At 47.3% G+C, this 21833-nt stretch overlaps 1 protein-coding gene across 1 annotated transcript in view; it reads left to right on the top strand.

The window, feature by feature from the left end:
• LOC146772886 (rho guanine nucleotide exchange factor 11-like) overlaps positions 1-21833 on the top strand; it is a 247522-nt gene that overhangs the window by 144519 nt on the left and 81170 nt on the right.

Below are 21833 nucleotides of genomic sequence, written 5' to 3'. Positions count from 1 at the left end.
CACTCTGCTGGCTCCCTCTGGCACACCTTTGGGCTCCAAGGGCCCACAGGGCATCCAGTTAAGTTACCACTGGCAGATCCATTATCTGTGCCATCTGTGACCCTCAAACCCATCCTGGGTTCTGCACCACCTCTGGCGCAGACTTCCATTCCAGCTCCAAAATCTATGCTGGTTCCTTCTCCACTGACATTGGCCCAACATCACCAGTGGTGGCAGTGCATCAACTGCTGATTCAAGTGTCCGACTTCGAGCTGAATCCACTTCGAACTGACCAAGGTCACCCCTGACTTTACTTCAGAACACCTGGTCCTAGTATGCTCTGATTCAGTCAAAGCACTTCCTCTTCCACAAGGTCTTCCTCAGAGGCCTTTTCACATTTTTAACTCTTTTTTTCCTTTAATTTTATTAACATTTCAATCATAAGAACATACATGTACATATTAGGATCCATCAGCATCCCCTCAACCTTCCCTTGTGTCCCAAAAGCAGACCTTCGCCAAATATAGCACACAGTAACATTTACATCCATGCTCGCCTTCCATTTTGTTTGTCAATCATTAACTGTTAACTCCCTAACAGTCACACCCTCCTCCCATTTCCATATTGTGGTTGTTAATTATAAATTGTAACTTATGCCTAGCCTCTCTTCATAATCAAGGAGGATCCCAGTAGGTCTTTCCTGATTTTATTTTCCCTGATCTATTTTTGGCAGGGACTCAACCCTCTGGTCCCAGTACTAAGGTCCTGTTTCTCTTGAATCTGGGGGGCTTTGTAAATCCTTCGACATTGTTGCCCATGCTCAAAGGTCATCCTCCATTTTTCGTCCTTCCGGATTAGTTTCATGTGGACTGCTTCTGCAGCTGCCTCTTCGCTCATGTCCCTTAGCCATGCCTCTATAGTCGGAGGCGAGATGCATCGTCAAGCTATCGCAATTCATCTTTACGCCAGGACAAGACCTGGAATTTCCTACAGGGCTTCCTTTTTGTGTGTGCTGGAACCAGCCCCAGCAACACTGTCGTTATTTCTAGGGATACTACCCACCTTGTGGCCGCCCTCCATCGGGTCAGGACAGTCACCCAATATGTTGTCAGCTGCCGGCATGCCCATACCATATGAATAAATTCTGCGTCTATATCTCCACGTCTAGGACATTCGTTCGAATATTCCCAGTAGATCCAGCTCTGAGTCCGTGGGGTGAGATATGTTTGGTGTATGAAATTATATTGGATAAGTTTAAAACGTGCATTAGTATTTACGGCTTTAACTCCTTCATGTATTTTCTTCCAGGTAGGGGCAGTTAGAGGCTCCCCAATTATGGTCTCCCATTTGTCCTGGATGGGAAGAGGTTCCCCCGGGTCATCCTCCCAGTCCGAGCGATATAGATGTGAGACTAACCGACGGCCCTCTGCCATAGTAAGCATAGTTTACAAGACGATGGTCCAAGGGGGCTCCACCGGGAATGATGGCCAGAGTTTGCGCGCCACTCTCGATATTTTCCCATATTGTAAGAATTGGCCCATTCCTAAACCAAAAGCTGCTTCCACTTCCATCCTTGTAATAATTCTCCCACTAACATAAAGGTCTCCCATCTGGTGGCACCCCCACCCCTCTGGCCATCTCCGCACCGACATGGAATCAGCTACCTCTCAAAATGGTTTCACCACCCATAATGGCATATTTGGGGACTGAGGCGCACATTTTACTACTTTAAAAACCACCCTTTCCCATATCCTGGTAACATGTTGGACAATCTGTGGGACATCTGCCAGAGCCCCAGCCCCAAGCATCAAGAGCCCAGGGAGGGAGGATTGTTCCCCACATGTACCCGTGCAGTAATTGTTTTTCCTAATTCTCTTCATCGTCCAACCAGTGGACTACATGCTGTAAGTGGGATACCATATAATATAGTTCCACTCGAGGCATCTCCAGGCTTTCTGCGCCCCACGCCCGCTGCCGTGTCCGCAGTCGCACCCGTTTCCGTTTCAGTCCCAACAGAAAGTCCACCATCAGCCCCTCCAGTATTCGAAAGCAATAACTAGGGATCTTGTATAGGGAGTTTTGCATTGTATAAAGACATCTGGGGAGGATGATCATCTTTGTGATTGCAATCTTTCCCATTAGGGATAGGTGTAGGTACCTCCAGAAATGTATAGAGCTTTGTAGCCCCTCCAAGAATCTTCCTATATTGAGTTTCATGTATGATGAGGCTGTGTGTGCTAGTTTGATTCCTAAATACCTAGTCCCTTCAGTAGCCCAGGATAGACCCACCTCGGGCAACTCCTTCTTTGGCCTCATTGCCATTTTCCCCATGTGGATCAGTTTAGATTTCCTCAGGTTCATATGGAGCCCTGAAAAGGTCTCAAAATCCTGAAGAATTTTAATAATGACAGGTACCAACTGCTCTGGTTTCTTGGGCGAACACAGCAGTGTTGTCCGCATATAAAGATACTACATGGTTTGTCACCCCGAGATTCACCCCCCACTACGCCAACCGTCTCCGCAGTGTGGCAGCCAAAGGCTCCATGGTGGGTGCGAAGACAAGTGGGGACAAGGGGCACCCCTGTTGCATGCCCCGTTGCAACCGAAATGCCTCAGAGATCAATCTCCCAACCTTACCCGGGCGACCGGGGCAGTGTACAACAGCTGCACCCATCTATGAAAATCCAGGCCCACTCCGAATCTCAGTAGGACCAACCACATATATGACCAATTGATTGAATCGAGCGCCTGTTATATATCAAGGATCGCCATTGCATAGTCATCCTTCAGTAAGCATGGGGCATGCCAAACATATGCCAGGTGTCGTAAGCTGTGGGTGGTGCTTTGTTTCTGAATAAACCCAGCCTGGTCAGTATGGGTCATGTGAGGCATGTGGGGATACAGACTTGCTGCTATGATTCCACTAAGTATTTTCATATCAAGATTTAGAAGTGAGATCGGTCTGTATGAATCAGGTAATTCGGGGTCTCCGTCTGGTTTCGGGATCATAACTGCCAAAGCCTCCCTCAGGTAGCCGGAAGGGTCTATGTCCTCCAGGACTCAGCGTAATCCTACAGCAGAGGGTCCACTAGCTGCAAGGCAAACATCTTGTAAAGCTCAGAGGGAAGACCATCGGCCCCAGGGCTGTTTGCTGGTTTCAGACACTTGATAGCTCCCAAGACTTGTTCTCTGTTTATAGGCACTCCAAGAGCCTCCTCCCCCTCTGGGTCGAGACTCAGCAAATCAAGAGTTTCCAAGAAGTCCCAGACCATTTTCGATGGTGAGGGTGCCTGTTTCTCATATGTTCTAGCTAACGTTTTGGCTAGGACCTCAAGGATAGCCTGCTGCATGTAAGCCAAATGTCTATTGTCTCCCCTAAGTTTCAATATGGGCACTATGGTGGATTCCTTTCTGAAAAGCCTTTGGCAGTAGGCCTTGTATATGGCTGCTCCCCATTCCCCTAAAATCTGGGGACTCGTGTGGAGATGAGCCTCCAACCTGCACAACCCCTGCTCTTGCTTTTGTATACCGCATTATAGTTGTTTTCGCCCGCCATAGGTTGTCTTGATAGAGACTCCCCAGAGGACAACCTTCATGGTTTCCAATTCCACTGCCCTACTTGAGGTCGATCCCTAGTTCTCCTCAAAGTAACGAGTCAGCGTTTCAGTGATCACTGCAACAAAGGGGGGATCCATCAACGCCTCTGCAAACAATCGCCAGGAGGGTATTTCCAGACATTCCGGTTTCCCCCACAGACTTCGCAAGACTGGGGAATGATCTCAGATATATCTAGGCAAGTACGTTATACCATCCACCTCTGAGGTGAGGTCTAAAAACAGGAAGAAGTAGTCAAGCTTGCTGGAAGTCCCTGTTGCCGGGGTACACACGAAAACGTTATTTTACTCGGGGTTGCAGTCCCTCCACACATCCCTCAACTGCAATCCCTCCCTGAGATCTTCCAAAGTCTCCGTCATCCGAAGCTTTGTGTTTGCGCGTGGGGGTTTCCTGTCCAGGGTTCCAGCCACCGCAGAATTTTTTCGCCCGCCACGGTTATAGCCACGCCCAAATGGGGCGTGCCCAATGTCATTAACTCAGGGAAGAAGGAGGAACAATCATTATTGAGGGCATTTATACTGAGAATACTCAATTCCCTCCCATATAGTGTACCATGCAGAACCACATACCTCTCCTCCGGATCTGTTATGTGATGTAAATGTCTGAGGGGAATCCCTGGAGCTACCCATATTAGTGTCCCTCTTGCAAAGCCTGAAACAGTTTTGACTCATATTGTAATCAACCTGATAATAACGATGGTGATGATGAGGATGATTTACCCCCACACAATGATGTTGAGGAGGGTGAATTATTGGTTGTATGGATTAGACGCTTAGCTGAGGTCCTGTACCTAAAGCTGGCTTCAATTGAAGTCAAGACAAATGCACTTACTGAGGTGCTGCACCCTTGGCCAGTCCCTACTGAGACCTTACTTCCATTTAATAAATGCCTGATTGATACCCTTATGTGTACTTGGACGGAGCCTTGCTCTTGACCACCTGTCAACAGGCAGGTGACCAGTCACTACAGACTAGCGCAAGGCAACCCCGATTTTCTTATGCGGCACCCAACTCCAGAGAGTTTAATGGTTCAAGCTTCTACCAGCAAAGCAAACCCTAATGCATGCCCCACAACCTCTCCAGATAGGGAGTCAAAAAGGATAGAGAAGTTCTGTAATCAGATGCTCTCTTCCTCCAGCTTGGCATTGTGTTTAGTCAATGCATTTTACCTGCTAAGCCATTATACACACACTCTTTTGGAACAGGGCCAGTGTGATCTTGACTGCAGTCCCAGGGTAATTTTGAGACTCTTTGGCTCAAACCATTCAAGACGGCCAGGATGCGGTAAAATATATCATTAGAGCTGGCCAGGATACTACTGACTAATCGAGGTGCACCGTAGGCCCTATTTTGGTGCCTCATTGCCACATGTGGATGTAATCCACTGGCTTTTCTTGAGACAAGCAGGTGTATCCAATAGAGATGCCTTTTTATGGGACCTGTCTCTTTTGAAAAAAGTCTGTTTCTGCCCTCCAGTGGTTTCAAAAAAGCAGTACCACAGTGCATTCCATGGCTTTTAGACCCTGTCCGACAGTTTCATCAATAGCATAACCCTTCAAAGGCTATTCCAGAGGGCTGCTGTATAGACACCTCAGCAGTCACCCCATACCTTTCATGGCTGGGGATCAAGCAAACAACATGCAAGTCACTATGGTTCGACTCAGGCCTCCGCTCCTGTAGAATTAGCCTCCAAGCCATTGTAGATTGCATTTAGTGGTACTCAGCCACACTGGTGCACTCAGGCATTTTCTTACTGGATGGCAGGCAGTGGCGGCTCCTCTGCTAAGGTGGAGGATTAGCGCCCTACTGCTTTTTTGCAGTGAAAGACAGAGAAAATAAAGTGATATTAACTCGTGGTATTATCATTTTATTTTCTCTTACTTTCACCCACAGATTTGCCTGAGGGGGCATGGGCAGGGGAGGAGTGTTTGTACCCTTCTAAAGTGCGCAATGACTGCTTGACGGCCCTATTGGGCCGCCAAAAACAGTCATGCGCACTTCGCATGTTCTCCGTGCAGGCTGCATCACAGCCTACGCGGAGAACATGCTCAGGCCTCCAGTTAGAATATGAGCACTGAAAAACGGTGCTCAGACCACTCACAACGCGGCAAGGCAGCATTGTGATTGGCTGACTGGGAGTTTGGGTGTGCTTCCAGTGGCCAACTCCGAGCAAGGGAGGACTACGGAGGTGAGACAGGCGGGGAAGAGGCAAAAGGGTACGTTTTTAAAAAAATTATTTTTATTAGTTTCAGAAACACATATTGCGTATAGCATTAACGTCATACATTTTGAAGAACTAGTTCAAACAAACAATCTGTGGCTATTTAGTCTTAGTGCCCAATTGCCCTCCAACACAATTAAATTTGTCGATACAGAAATTCAATTAATACATGCAGATTGACAGTGCTATAGATCATCACATTCTGATAACGTTTCTTGTTCCTTAGATCTCAAATATTGCAACAGTGGCTCCCAAATGTCTTTGGGTCGAGAAGGGGCTGGGAGTTCTTCTGCATACAATTCTAGGTTCTCCCTACAGTACACAAGATCCCTTATCCAATTGTCCGGCAGCGGAGGAGCTGAACTGTCCCATCTCATCGCCACTCTCCTCTTGGCCAACAGTAACTCAATTCTAATAAACTTGCCAATTGCACTTTTCAGAGCCGGCGTGTAGCACAGCAGACACACCTGTGGAGTACAATGTAGGGTAATAGTTGTCATGGTTTGTAGTCTGTGCAGCACCTCCACCCAGAACGCAGCCACCTGATTGCATTCCCAGGCAATGTGCCAGAAGTTAGCCCCCTGTGCCCCACATCGTTTGCACGTATCATTGTCCCGAAGGTCATATTTATGTAGCTTCAGTGGTGTGTTGTATGCTTAGTGCAAGAATTTAAAATAAATGATGCGTAAGTTACAATTGGACGTGAATGCGCTAGTTACCTGACAGCGATATTCCCACTTCTTTTGTGTGAGCTGAGGGAGGAGTCTATGAGTCCAGCAATAAAGGCTTCTGTCCGTGCTAATAATTTTCTCGTCTCTTGCAGCCCTTTATAGCTTAGTAATCAGTTTATGCCATGTGGGGCTTACTAGGAGTGTCTGTAAGGTTTGCAATGTTGGTGGTTCATCAGGAAAGGTATGGTAGTATGCCTGTATCGCTTTCTTAAGTCGTTGGAATTGGAATAAAAATAACGGCGACATGTTGTGAATATATTGTAACCGGTCTATCGTGATGAAACTACCATTTGGGTAGAGGTCTTGCATTTTGTCTATGCCTACTGATTTCAGGGCATGCATGGCTCCTGCCTCCTGTGTGACTGATAGTGCTGCATGTTGATCTAATGGGAGCATGGGGGCATATAGTGGGAGCTTCGCCGCTATCCGGCCGAGTGCCTGCCAGGCTGCAACCGTGGTATCTATTGTATTGATTTCCTGTTTGGGGGTACCTCTGTGCAAGTATGACAGAATGCATCTTAATGGAATCTGGTGTGCCTCCCCATCTTCAACCGCTACATGAGAAATTAATTCATGGTGCTGGTACCAGAAGTATGAAAACTGCGCTTGAGTGCATAGATAGTACAGATACATGTCTGTGACTCTAAAGCCACCTTTACCATAGTCCAGTATAAGTGTATCCCAGCTCACACGGGGAAGCTTGCCTCCCCATACCAACCTCATCAATAGCGAACATATGGTTTATTAAAATTGGTGAGTCAATTGTATGGGTATGTTGCTAAATAGATATAGAAATCAGGGCAGGACCGTCATCTTGATACGGCTATGCGGTCAGCCAATGATAGCGGCATCCTTGATCATCTGTCTACCTGTTGTTTCAATACTGCGCAGGCAGCGCCATAGTTTTCCCTAATGACCATTTCCGGGTCGTGATGAACCCATATCCCCAGGTATTTTACAGGGTCGGATGCCCACTCAAGAGGAAACTCCAGAGCATGAGGGACAGTAATCATGGTCAGAGGTACTTTCACTCATTTGTTCCAATTGATGCTGATCCCCGAGAGGTGCTCAAACCTAATACACTCGCGCAGGATTGGAGCTAAGAACATTTGTGGTTCCCTGATAAAGAGCAACATGTTGTCAGCATAAAGTGATATGCTCACCAGACGATGGGCAAATCTAAGGGCCGCATCCCTATGCCGTTGCCTGATGAAGCAGGCCAGTGGTCCCAGCACAGGGGAAAAGAGCAGCGGCGATAGCGGGCACCCCTGCCTGGTGCCACTACAGATCCTGATTGGTTCTGATGTTAGTCCGTCTACCCGGACGTGCGCTGTGGGACCAGTATACAGCAACCGTATCCATCTACTGTGGAATTCAGGGACCCCCATGCGCTGTGGTATTTGAAACATATACCCCCATTTGATGGAATCAAAAGCCTTGGCTGTGTCCAGCATCACTGCCTCAGCCTGAAGCTTAGGGTCAAGAATATGGAACGTTGCGAAAATTGTTTGCAAATTGTGTGATATGGACCTGTCTGGAATAAATCCAGATTGATCTGGGAGAACCAACATCGGCATTAACGGTTGGAGCCTAATGGCCAGGACTTTTGCCAACACTTTTGCATCAGTATTAATAAGTGACAATGGGCGATATGATTCGCAGATGTGTGGTGGTTTGTCTTTTTTTTTAAACAGGGTGATTATTAGGGCTTCTCTTAGCGATGGCGGTAGTATTCCTGACTCATAGGCTTCTTCGTACATATCCAACATTTAGGGTGTCAGTTCATCCGCAAATTCCTTATAGAATTCACAGGTGAGGTCATCGGGCCCTGGTGCTTTCTTGTTAGGCAATGATCGAATTGCCTCGCAGAGATCAGTGGCCTCAATCGCTTGGCAGAGATATTTGTGCTGTCCTACGGATAGCCAGGCGGTCACAACATCTGCAAGGTAGTCTTCTAGCTCCTTGGAGTCAGTTCCCCTTTTGGAGGTGTACAATTCTGTATAGCATGTGCGGAATGTGCCGCAATTGCTGATGTGGAATAGTGATCCCCTGTGTGGTCTGTGATTTTTGTTATGATTTGACGGTCTGTTCTTTGTTTGATCTTGGAAGAAAGATTTCGTCCGTCTCTGCCTCCCTCGCCATATGCACGGGCCACGTGTCTCTTAGATAGGTAACGTACTTCACCAGCTGCCAATTCGTTATACTCTAGTATGAGATCTTTAATACGGGTGAGTGTTTGCGTGCACGGGAAAGTCTTGTTCAAGCTGCTCTAGTGTGTTTTCCACTCTGGACCGTTGGGCTTGGAGATCCTTAAGTATGCCTGCCATTGTGCCAATGCGTTTGCCCCTGATACTGACCTTGAAGGCCTCCCAAAGTGTTGCAGCACTGCTCACTGACCCCTTATTTAAATCAAAATATTGGACTATAGCCTCCCTGATCTAGGGTATATAGAGGATCAAGAAGCTCCTCTGATCGAAACCGCCATGTAAACTGATGGGGGAAGCTTAATAGGATACATACTGTGATTCTAATGGGGTTGTGATCGGACAGTGTTCTGGGTAGCGTGTCTTTTGTGGACACCCATGCATTAGCACTTTTACTCACCAGCCAGTAGTCCAGCCTTGACCAACTGCCATGAGCGATCGAGGTGTGCATACCCACTAGCCTATTAATGTTACGCATTCTCCATGCGTCTACAAGACTTAGTTCAGCCATCCCATTGTTTATAACCTGAGCAGCTCTGGGTGAATGGCCACCACACTCGCTGAATTTGTCTTTGCTAGGGTCCAAATGTGTATTAAAGTCCCGGCCCCAGATAATTTCAGCGCCAGGCCTGTCCCGTAATACATTAAATATGCCCTCAAAAAAGCCAGGCTCGTTAGTGTTGGGTCTGTATACATTGACTATGGTTATAGGTGATCCAGCCTATTTGCCGTGTATTATAGCATATCGTCCCACATCATCCGTGCAGGATTTCATCAAAGTGAACGAAAGATTTTTCTTTACAAGTGTGAGCACCCCTCTGGCATATGTTGAGTAGGAGGACGCCAGCCTGTACCCCGCCCACTGCGCACCCACTTTGTTTCAGAATGCTTTGTCAGGTGCGTCTCCTGCAGGAGTACTATCCTGATATTATGTCTGTCCAAATAGGCCATTACTTGTCTTATTTTTTGGGGGGAATTCTGCCCTCGAACATTCCACGTCATGCATGATATCCGCTCATTATCTAGCACTGTCATGTTATCCCGTCGTGAAATCTGCTTTTTGCATCTTTACAGTGGAGTGAAATATAGTTCAACATTGGTATCAAAGGATCACATTGAGCCATGTAAAACAGTCCCCCGTTACTCCACCTCCTATGTCCAGCCCCACCCACTTCAGCACCCCCAACTTACCAAAGCCATCACTTAAACACAACAACAACCCCCAAATACAAGGTACAGTAGTCATTAGATGTGGGCTACACCCATGGGGGAGCGCAGGAGCACCTTTAGCCTCCCAGGTAACAAGGGAGGTGGCTGAACAACGTAAAGAAGTTACCCGCTTCTTGTATATATCTAAACTGAGGAAAGGACATAAATGTGCTCCTGCTTGCGGCATCAACTACAGTGCGTGTGTTACAATTGAATTAACTTACAGCCATTAGGATATCGGGAGGCATCTGAGCGTGACCCTCTTATTTTGCATACAGAGAGCAAGAAGGAACCAAGTACCAATGGGTTTGTGGTATCATCATGCAAAGTATGAGCACTCAGCAAGAGCAACCGTAGTCTTTGTGCATCATGGATTAGTCCTCTTCTTCTGGTGTGCCAGATGTTTCTTGACTGCGACGCCTTAGGGCTTTAGCATAATCCATGGCTGCTTTAGGGCTAGTGAAGATCCTAAACTTCCCCTCCGCACCAATGCGCAGACGGGCCGGGTAGAGCATAGCTTATGGAACACTCTCTGCCAGTAGTAGCTTCTTCACAGATTGGTACTCCTTCTTTGATGCTTGGACCGCGGCAGTGAAGTCCGGATAGAAGGCCAGTTTATTTCCTTGATAGTTTATGGTGCCCTGTTCCCTGGACCTGCGCAAAACTGAGTCTCGATCCCTGTAGTTCAACAGACAGGCGATAATCAGTCTTGGTGAGGCACCCGCGGGGGGGGGGTGGGGTCGGGGGGGCGAGCCGCCAAGGTGCTCCGCCCCAAAGATCTCACGTAGCATCGTCTCAACATAGGATTCCAGTCTCCCCGTGTTGGTCGATTCTGGCAGGCCAGTAATTCATAAGTTTCTACGACAGGAGCGGTCCTCAAGGTCCTTAGCTTGAATGATGGCGACCACCTTTTTCATGTCGAGAGTCTTGGTGGTCACTTGTAAGTTATCCTCAGCGTCTGAGATGTGTTTTTCAGCTTCGCCTAACCTGGTGGCGTGTTTATCTAGTTTCGCCGACATATGGTCCATCCTGTTTTAAGCGCATAAATGTTTCCATCCATAGACTAGAGACTGCTTTGCATGGTTAGAAGCGTTGTTTCGAGTGACGTTGAGTGTTCAGTAATGGCATCCAGCTCTGAATCTGAGGTAGCTTTCTGCTGCGATCTGCCTCGCGCACGCGATTCAAAGTTGAGCCGGGATTGTCCTCTGTCTGTTTTCCCCATGCCTGCCCTCTTAAGTGTTACAGCAGTGTGTAGACTATTGGTGATCACCAATTCTCACTGGGCACTGGAGTGCACAACGGTAAGCTGTGGGCACATTGTTACAAGGGGAGCAGCAACCAGCATGCATGTACAGTATAGATAGCCTGTCCGGAATTCGGTTTAAACCGATTGTGCTCGAGAATACCCTACCGGACGAAAATCAGCTGACCTGGTTTAAACCGAGTGTCACTGATTTTCATTGTTGTTGCGCGTTTTGGCCACTTGATGGAGCCAAAGCATTAGAAACTAGGCCTGCCTGTGGCGGCCTGGCGCTGAGGTGTCAGGGGAAAACCCTGCTTCTGCACATGAGGAGCCGAGGTGTGAATGGCCCAAGGGCCAGAGCAACACCAGGCCCCCTGCCTGGCTCACGTGGGGGGTGGGGGTGGGGGAAAGAGGAGCTGTTGTGGTCTGCCGTCTGTTTTACTGCGGGCCGCAATCAAGTACTTCACAGGTCTTTAAAAAGACCATTTACTTAACGAGTAGATAGATTGTTTTCTTTCTAAAGCTAAGAAAACATGCAGGGAATGATGACGTGCCCGCCAAACCACAGCCGGGGCATGGTGAAGGACTTTTCATTTGCACAACTAAAAGAAAGACACTACTATCCAGCCCGTCAGCCGAAGTACCGTCATACCCGGAATTATGTACATTCATAAAATGTGTTGCTCTTCAAGCGACCTCAGAACCCCACGAGGTGGAAGACGGGCTTTATTTTTTCCGGCAATATATCGGTGCAGGACTCTCTGAGGAGGCACGCAGCAATCTGTAACACACATCGTAAAGTGGATGAATGTTGATTCCTTGAAATTAAATGGGGATACAACAGAATTCCTCTGCTGTTCTGCGAGTAAGGTTCCGATGCCACTACCCCTATCCTCTGGCCATTACCCACAGAGATAGAGTTGCGCCCCCCTGAGGCTGTTCGTAATTTGGGCGTCAATTTTGCCGAGCCTCGCACGTTAATAGAGAGGCTGAGGTCTGTCTTCACTGCTCCGTGGCCTCAGAGAGCTGTTCTCGGTGCTACCCGTGCAGGTCACATCTCCGACTGCACGGAACGTTACACGGAGTCGGCTTGAGTATTGTAAGGCTCTTCTCCGTGGATCCCCTGAGTGTGGGGTTCGGAGACCGCAAAGAGTGCAGACAGCTGCTGCTAAGCTAACATCAAATAGACCCGGACGACCTTCTGCATGGACAGCCCTTAGAGAGCGTCACTGGCTTCAAGACTGTAGGACCCGTGTTCAGGGCCCCTCGGAACAAGGGCCCTGTGCTGTATATGTTCCTAGGGGGCCACTGAAAATCTCATTCGGGTACAAAGATTCTGAAAGGCACGACAAGGTGGACGAGCATTTTCAATCAAAGATGCTCAGTTGTGGAACAAGCTTCCGGCCAAATTAAAAACACACACGGACCTGCTGAGATACAGGAGCGCCTTGAAGACTTGGTTATTCCCAAAGCAGGAGAGGCCCGTAGCAGAATGTTATTCTCTGCCCCCCCCCCCACAAACAACTTTAGGCTTCAGTGCCAGGATACCAATCCGGTCACAGTGTGATTTACAAATGCTAAAAATAAATAAATAATAAAATAAATAGGGCTCTCATACACAAGGGGGGCGATCAGATTTTACAGCCTTTGTTAGACACCACAGCTACAAAACTGGCCATGACATTGCATAGATAGTAATGCCATGTAAATGAACATTTAGTTTAATAGCGCCACCCTAATCACTAGCATTCCCATGCCCAGGGGGAGGCTCAGTGAGAAGACATGTATCTTCCGACCCATCCCCGTGCACCCTTCCTGTGCCCCACGCCCCTCCAGTTCTGCTTCGCAGGCACAGAGGTCCCTGGGTTGCCTGTCACAGGCCTAGAATTGCCAGCAGCTGCCCTGGAAGCCTCCCCGCCGTTTTCCTTCTGCTAAAAAATATAATAACTGGGGAAGCAGAGACGCAGGGTTAAGTCTGAGGGTGTGTGTCTGCCGAGGCGTGCCAACTGATGCCTCCACGATGCTCTCCTGCCATCCTGTTACTGCCTCCTGCAACCCCCACAGGGCTTTGAAAGTTTTATTTTTATTTTAATGCATGCAGCATGATTGTCATAAGAATCGGCAATCTGTGGTCTGGTCGACCTTGGATTCCTCTCCTAGAAGCTGGGAAAGAGCTCAGTGCGAGGGCAATTTCCACCAACTCGAAGGAGAAGAGTCTGAAACTCAGAATGCCTACTGTCTCTCTAAATGTAGAGCAGAAAGCAAACATATAAAGAATTGCTTGTCACACATGAACCATTACTGCTCACCACTCCCTGGCAACCTCAATCTACAGAAGCATTTAGTTTATCCTAGCATGCGTGTACTAGTTTAGCATGCACAGTGGAACCTGTGGGGCACATAAAGACGGGGACCTTCAGCAAAGATGGAACACGACGTGTTGACTTACATTTGGGGGCTCACTGACACTATTTATCACTGTACTCAGAAGGTGTAGGGAGCTTGCCAGCTTCCAGGGAACAGTACAGTAATTCACAGCAGAGCACATCAGTGTTCCATTCCATAACGGAGGTCTTATCTGTAAATCAACAGAGCTGGCCAGCGCACGTCTGGCTATATTTACCTGCTGCAATAGCCATGTCAAATGCCTCACATTTGCATTTCCATTTCTGCTTTCCGCCACCTCTCTCTCCTCCAATATCATCTACACCCCTTCTTTTTTATCTCTTTCCCTCTCTCCCTCTCTCCTCCTTCTGTTTACCACCGCCCCTCTCACCCCTCTTCCTACTCCCATTGTCTCCCTCCTTCTCTCTCTCCTCTCCCTCCCTCAGTTTTTTCTCTTCTTCCTTCTCTTTTTCCTTCTCATCCCTTTACCTCCACCTTTTAGAAATGTTTACATACAAAGTCTGCAGTGAATGTATGCAGTATGCAATATGGTATGCACTTCCACTGTCACTTTAGTGCTAAAAGAATGATAATAGCTGTGACCAAGTGTGTGTTTCTGTGCCTTCCTTTAAGTTTGCGGTTTATTTCTCAAAACTGCTGGGGATAATACGCTATCATCTATGTTGTATGGGAGATTATTGAACAACGCAGAAAATGCAATATATGCGCAGTCAGCCATTCCTTTGAAAGACACAAAATGAAGTGCCAAACAGTGCTTCGTACACACAACACGTGTGAGGGCACTATATCGATGATACAAGGCAATGCAACACACTCTGAGCAGGAGAGGGGCAGCGACTCTGGAACACAGACTGTAACTTCCAACTTGCTGAGTGACCAATTCACGCTTTCATTTAAAACAAGCATTTGTAATGCAATAGGTCTCACATTTACGCGAGTTTGAGCTATTGACATTGCAAATAACAATGCCTTGTATTTTTGTATTCGTTTTTAAAACATAAATAAAAGGCATTGTCATTTACAATGCGAATAGCTTAAACTCGCATAAATGCGAGACCTATTGCATTGCAAATGCTTGTTAAATCTGAGCTGCAGAATCAAAGGACAATGGAAAGTATTTCATGAATGTATTAAGCTTCTGAAATGTAGAGCAGTATACATTTTCTGAAGAAAAATGGCAAAAGCAGTAATAAAAGCAAAGCGTTCCATAAAAACCGGTAAAACACTGTTTCAGTTGTTGTTTATGGCGCGAAAAGGAGTAACCACTGAAAAGCACTGTTTTTTTGAGGTATTGAAATCACTGGAAAACACTGAAAAAACACCACCAGAATTTCCCAAAAATAGAAACTGAAAACAGGAAAGCCTAAGTATAGAATACAAGGAGTGAATTTATTAACCTGCGCAAGTTTAGAGCCAGGAGATGAGCAGTACAGTCACATCAGTGTGTAACCTAATGGTGAGCACCAGTCCTCACTGGGCGCTGGACCGCACAACTGTATGTAGCGGGCAACGTTGTTACAAGGGGGAGCATCAGCCAGCATGCATGTAGAGCATAAAACTCCAAGGAATGTCTCTATTCACCTGTGTAGTTTCAGAATCCGGCGATGAACACTGCAGTCAGGATCTCACATCCAACCCGGCAATCACATTTTACACAAGCTGCGCTGTTTTTTAAATCAGAGCTGTGGCAGCGGGATATTGTGCTAAGTTCTAATGTCTGGGCAGCTGAGGCAACTCTCCACTGCACTTGCGCCTCAGCTGCACGTCAGTTGCTAAAATCAGCACCCAGTTCCTCCAGGATCACGGGCGGAACAGTGGGGCAGCAGAGGTCTAACTGAAGAGAGGCCTCCGGCGGGTCCAGTCACAACACCGTACTCAGAGGCATCAGAGGGAGGATATTCAGCAAGCGCTTGCAATGGCGGCCCTCCGCACCGCCTCCGCTGCTCAACATGGGCCCGCCCGATGACCAGCGCTCGGGCACGGACACTGCCGGCCGTCCCGGAGCACTCGTCAAGCATTCAAAGGTATTGTGTCCCCCTGGGAGGCCCTTCAGTGTTCACTTAGTCGTCCGCCGAGGCAAGGGCACGTGGAGGGGAAACAACCTTTACAACGCAGTCATTACAGAGCACTACCTTGACAATGCAGTTGTTACATCACAACATCCTTTACATGGCATGCCATTACAACGCGGCCATTACATCGCATGTCACTACAACGCATGTCATTACAACGCATGTCACTACAAGGCATACCATTACAACGCATACCACCGCCACGGGACGCTGACCCACGGGAGACTGGGGTAGAGTCATGAGGGCAGAGCAGGGCCTCACATGTGTCATAGGTGCCTTCCATGGAGTGTCACGGGAGAGAATGGGAGGTCTACCCCCAGGGCATGATGCCGAGGGCACATGCCAGCTGTGTACGGCAACATGGCGGATATGAATGCCACAGACCCAGGCCCGACACCAAGTCTGTACCTGTCCGTTGCTGACGACAGCCCCCAGGCCACCGGCTCAGACACCAACGATGTTCCGCAGGAGGATGACGGTCACTCATGGTGCACAGGGTTAGTGGCACCACGTGTCGCAGGCCTGCGATATGGAATTATGCCTCACTGATTGAAGGGAGGCTTGTTCTGTGGCCGCTGCCACGGACTTGGGGTCACTGCCATTCAGGACACTGTTCCACATGTAGGACCTACTGGGCCAAAGAGGAGGCCGGTGGAGCATATAAATTAGTAAGGAGTGATGTGGACCAGCGTCGGGGGGGGGCAGCGATGGTCTGCGGAGGCTGCAGAGGTCGCGGGACTAGGGCTTGGTGCTTGCACCGGGACGTGTTGGACCCTCTGTGACACACGACGGTGTCGGAAGGTAAGCAGTGCGGCACTGGTGCGCTGGGGCGGGCAGACCTGGTCTGTGCATCAGCGTCCTGGGTTGCAGGAGGCGCACAGGGTCGCAGGCCCCGCTGCTCACAGCGTCGGCCTCGTGGCAGGCTGCGTGGCACCGCAGTGTCAGTGATGTTGGCCTTCCCGGGAGTGGACCACGCCCTGCGCAACGGGGTTTGTCACCACACCCCTGCGCAGCCCTGGCGTACTCGGGGCCAACCCACTATGCTCACGCACACAGGAGGGGACGCAGTGTGCAACACTCCCGCTATCTGTCCCATGGCCTGGGGTGACATGGTTGTGTCCACTGCTCACTACTCTCCAGTCACCAGCAGTTGTGGTCTGCATGGACATATCAGTTGTTTGCATTCCCATGACTGTCCTGCACATCCACGCCTCACTTCTTGTTGTGTACATTCCCACTCATGGGTCACTTGCATCCTCGCACATGGCTTCATTCCGCATCTCCACACGTTCAGCTGTTGTGTGACTGTGGTGCCATGAAATGTCTGTATTGGGTGCAGGGGTAGCCCAGGATCGACATGGAGTGGTGTAGTGATGTCTGGTAGGTGGTCGTGTAGTTTGACATGTTGCATGTGGTTTGGTCATGTGTACATTCCCACAGTTGTGCGTTGTGTGTTGGTGGCTTTGGAATGTGTGATGTGTTGGTTTGGTACTTACCAATGAGTAGTCCCATTCCATATGTGCCATCTTGGAAGCGCTGGTTGATGATGGACTGTCGGAAGATGAAGGAATCATGCACACTGCCTGGGTAGTTGGCGACGACATTGGTGAAGAGTCCCCAGTGGTCCACTATTGCCTGCACATTGATGGAATGCTGATGCTTTCTGTAGCGATAGTGGTGTGCAGTATCCGCAGGGGGCACAAGTGGGACATGTGTGCAGTTGATTGACCCCAACACGGCCGGGAATCCGGCTATGGTGTAGAAGCCTTGCTTTGTCTCCAGCTGTTCCTGCGCAGTGTTGGGGAAGTGAAGGTACTGGGGTATGAAGCTGAGGATGGCATCCAGAACAGGTGTGATGAACTTTGATAGGGTTGGCTGTGAGACCCCTCCGACTCTGGCAGTTGTTGGTTGGAAGGTACCAGAGGCCAAAAGATGCAGCACGGCCCGAAGCTTTGTCTGCGGAGGGATGTGGGTTCTCTGCTGTGTTGGAACCGTCAGCCTGTGGGCGATGTGGGTCATGATGCGGAGGATGGTTGCCCTTTTGAGCCTGTAGTGAGCAATGACTTCCTCAGGTGTTAGGTCTGTGAGAGTGATGCGTTTTCGGTAGGTCCGCTGTCTTACTCTGCGCTGCCTCTGTGGTGGTCCGGGGGAGGAGGCGGGTCAGGGTCCTGGTGGTGGTGGTGGTCCTGGGGATGGTGGTGGTGGGTGTTGTGGCCCTGTTGGGGCTCCGAGCTGCATGAGGAGTAGCTCCATGGCGTTGTTTGTTCTTCGGGTGTGGCTGTGTGTGGGGCTCCATCGCCTACTGCATGTAGTCGTCCGTCTTTACATCTGCTTGAGGAAGGTGTTAAATACCTGCGGCTACCGCGGCTTAACATCTGTTTTTGGTTCTCTTCGCAGATTTGGCAGTTTGTTGTGAAAGGGGTGGTGTGTTTTTTTCATGTGTTTTTGCACGGGAACACCTACTCTGCATCTCATTAGGGTTAGTTGGTGGTGTCCGCCGTGGTGATACATTTTGGGGCAGTTATCGCAGGAATACTGGCCATGTCTGCAGTTTGCACCAGCTTGTGAATGGGGTGTTGGGTCTATCTCCACTTTTGATGCGTTAAGGTGGAGATAAAACCTTGTGAATATGCCCCTGATTCTCTAGGTTGAAAAAATCTTGTCTGACACCCTATCTATAATCTAGAAAACAGATTCCAAATACTTTTTACCAAGGATAGTTTGTCTTTGGACTCAGACGTTTTGTGCAGGCTGGTGCTGAATAATTGAAGTTTGTTCCTTGGTACGGTATCTGTTATGGGCTTGGAACACATTTGCAACACCTCATGAAAATTTGAGTTCTATTGCGCTCTACCAATTTCATGTGCTGTTTTCACTGATGTGATAACTGTAGCAGGCATAACTTTGTTGCTGCCGAGATTGAACAGATCACCACTCTCCTCCAATTTGTTGCAACAAGATCATCATGCTGGACAGCTTGACCTCTGGTTGTGGGTGTTGCAATTAGGTATTGTCTTAGCTTGGAACTCATTTTCAGGCACTACAGAAGACACATTGAAGATGAAAAAAGAAAGGAACATATTAACACATATGAATAAATGTTGATACATGTCAATAAGTATGAATATTTACATCAAATTTATTCAATTCAATTCAAATAGACTTTATTCGGATTTCACAAACCATCCATAAAAGCACATAAACAAACATTATAAAATACACATCAAAAACTACAATTTTGGGCCGTCAGACATTACATATAAGAATATAATTTATAAAAAGACAGCAATGAAAACACAAAAACCTACTCACTGGGCTGTGCATAATAAAACTGAATAATGTGTTAAATTCCGTCAAGACATGTTTTAAAGTGCAAAGTGAATGTTTAACAAAGCTAATCAATTTTCAACGACCTGCGTGAGCATACGATGGCTTTAAGAAAGCTACTAACTCTAAAAATTAATTCATCAGATCCTAGCATTAAAAAGTGTCTATAGGCAAGGTTGTGGGTAAGCAAATCATATTTCTTACAGTATGGTATTAGATAATGTCTTGTGAATTTCATATAAAATCCACAACCGAAGATAAAATGGAGCATAGTCTGGGTTCCACCGTGGGCACAAGGACAATATAGTTTTTCCAAATTTTTAATATAGCCCAGTGGAAAGCAGATAAGATTTATAATGCTCCTGTCCCTGAATCTAAATAATAAACATCTGGTCCATCTGCCCAGTTTTTTACATAAATAAAGCTGGGGGGACATCGGGGATTCAATATAAGATTCCTGGATTGATAAATAGTCGACTGTGGATTGTTTCACAGAAACTGCTCTTTCCCTTTCATTCTGGAAATGCTGATAGAGTGCTCTTCTCACCAAATTTTTATGAGAGGCGTCAATCCTATCCGGATATGTGAACAGGTGACCGTAATTGACGCTCTTAAGGCTGCTCTCTACCGCATTAATCCATGGGATTAGGGCTACATTATCACTTTTCAGACAGTCTAAAATAATCTCACGAGTCAATGAGGCTGCCGAGTTTTGCCATATCCTTAGCCAAAATAATGCAGGTCTCGCTCTAATAAAATCCTCAACATATTTTAATTTTAATTCATTGTGACAAACAAAGGTCGGTGCGCTAATAACTCCCCCCAGGATTTTTCGACAAAATCTGTTCTCTTCGCTCTGTATTGGTTTACAGTTTGAAAACCCCCAAACTTCTGCACCATATGTGCCAGTTGGGAGACATTGGGTTCGATAAATTTGTAATAGGCTAAGAACCACATCAGCCTGACGCGGTTGGCGTAGGGAGGTGATAGAATTAATCGATTTTGAGAGTTTATTTCTCCCCATCGCCACGTGTGGTTGCCACGAACCACTATTAGAGAATAAGAGACCCAGATAGGGGAAAGTGCATGTGCTTTTTAGGATGTTTGGACCTATCACAATCTTTGGGATTTTATAATTTTTAGGGCCGCAAGTCATGATAAACGATTTGTTAAAATTAGTGCACAGCCCAAGATCGGACATATAATTAACGAATCCCGTTATTAAAATACGTAGAGCATTCGGAGTGCGGCCCATAAGGACCGCATCATCAGCGTAGAGTAACGCCGGGATAGGTTTCTTATTGATAATTGGAACGTCCTTTGTCAAATTACACAGAGAATGAGTTAATTCATTGATGTATAGGATAAAAAGCAAGGGGGCCAAGACACAGCCCTGTCTTACCCCCTTGCTAATTAAAATCTCATTTGAAACCTCACCATCATTATTTAAACGAACTCGGGCTTTCAAGTTACGATGAAGATTGGCCAGAAAGTGCACTAGGGGTTCGTCTAAACCATAATTTAAAAGGATGGACCACAAACGAGAGCGATTAACAAAATCAAACGCTGAGCTTAGGTCCATGAAGCCAAAGTACAGCGGAGAGCGTTTAGCTCTCGTGTATTTGGCCATTATGAGGTTAAGGTTTAGACATTGTTCCACCGTCCCAAGCTTGCTCCGAAAGCCGAGCTGGCAACGGTGGATGATGGAGTTATCGTCTGCCCAAGTGCTTATTTTGTCAAACAAGACCCTGCCAAGGACCTTCAGGGTGTTGTCGATCAAAGATATTGGACGATAACACCCCGGGTCCATCCTATTTCCCTTTTTAAAAATAGGCACAATGGTACTACAAGACCATGTGGGAGGGATAGATTCCTTACCTAAATTATTAAAGAGATTGCAAAGTAGGGGGGCCCAAAACCATGTATTTGATTTTATCTGGTCGATGGACAGACCATCCGGGCCAGGGGCCTTGTTGCCAGCACTATTTGCGATGGCTTCCTCCACCTCCTCTAGTGTAATGACTACAGTATCATCTGGGAAAGTGTCCTCAGAAGAATTCCCGGCTGTAGCATAGAGCTTAGAAAAATGGCTGACCCATGAATCGCCTGTGATATTACAATTTATCGGGGTGATGTTACAGCCCAGGGCTCTCAAACTTTTTACTTCTTTCCAGAAGCCGGTGGTATCTTTTAGAGCGGTTGTTTTGGTGAGATTATCCCAGTGGCTTATTAGGAGCTCTTCAGTTCTGGTTTTTAAAACCTGTTTATATTTAAAACGTAATGAACTGACAAGGGAAATATCTCGGGGTTTAGCTTCAAGAGCTTTCCTAAGTTCTCTATTAGCCCTGGAACAATTGCTATCAAACCATCTTTGAGTGTTCGTATTATGTTCTATTACCGGTCTGGATATAGCCCTTTTTATTACTGCACATAGATCACAAAAGGATCTGGTAATATCAGGTCCACCAAATGTTAAACAGTTAGAAATCAACAGGGGATTGTTCTTAATTACATTGGTCAAGATCTCTCGGTTATTAATCCCTCTCCAGATGATTCTTAGTCTATCAGAGGATACATTAATATTTTGAGCTCCGACCTCACATAGACCTACAGGCTTTTTAATAGATTTAAGATGAATTACTAATGGTAGATGGTCACTGTATGGGCTACTGACAACCTTAGATTTAATTAACACTTCACTAAGGGGGGAAGAGGTAAACATATAATCAATCGTGGTTGAAGAACCACGACCAATATACGTGGGGACCGGTACCTTTCCCTCATCAATTCCAAAATGGCCCATGACATCATCTAGGTCTCTACTTTG

The sequence above is a fragment of the Triturus cristatus genome, chromosome 12 (assembly GCF_964204655.1).
Source record: "Triturus cristatus chromosome 12, aTriCri1.1, whole genome shotgun sequence".
Lineage (NCBI taxonomy): Eukaryota > Metazoa > Chordata > Amphibia > Caudata > Salamandridae > Triturus > Triturus cristatus.
The sequence above is the reverse complement of the archived record's forward strand: the minus strand, read 5'-3'. Positions and strand labels throughout refer to the sequence as shown.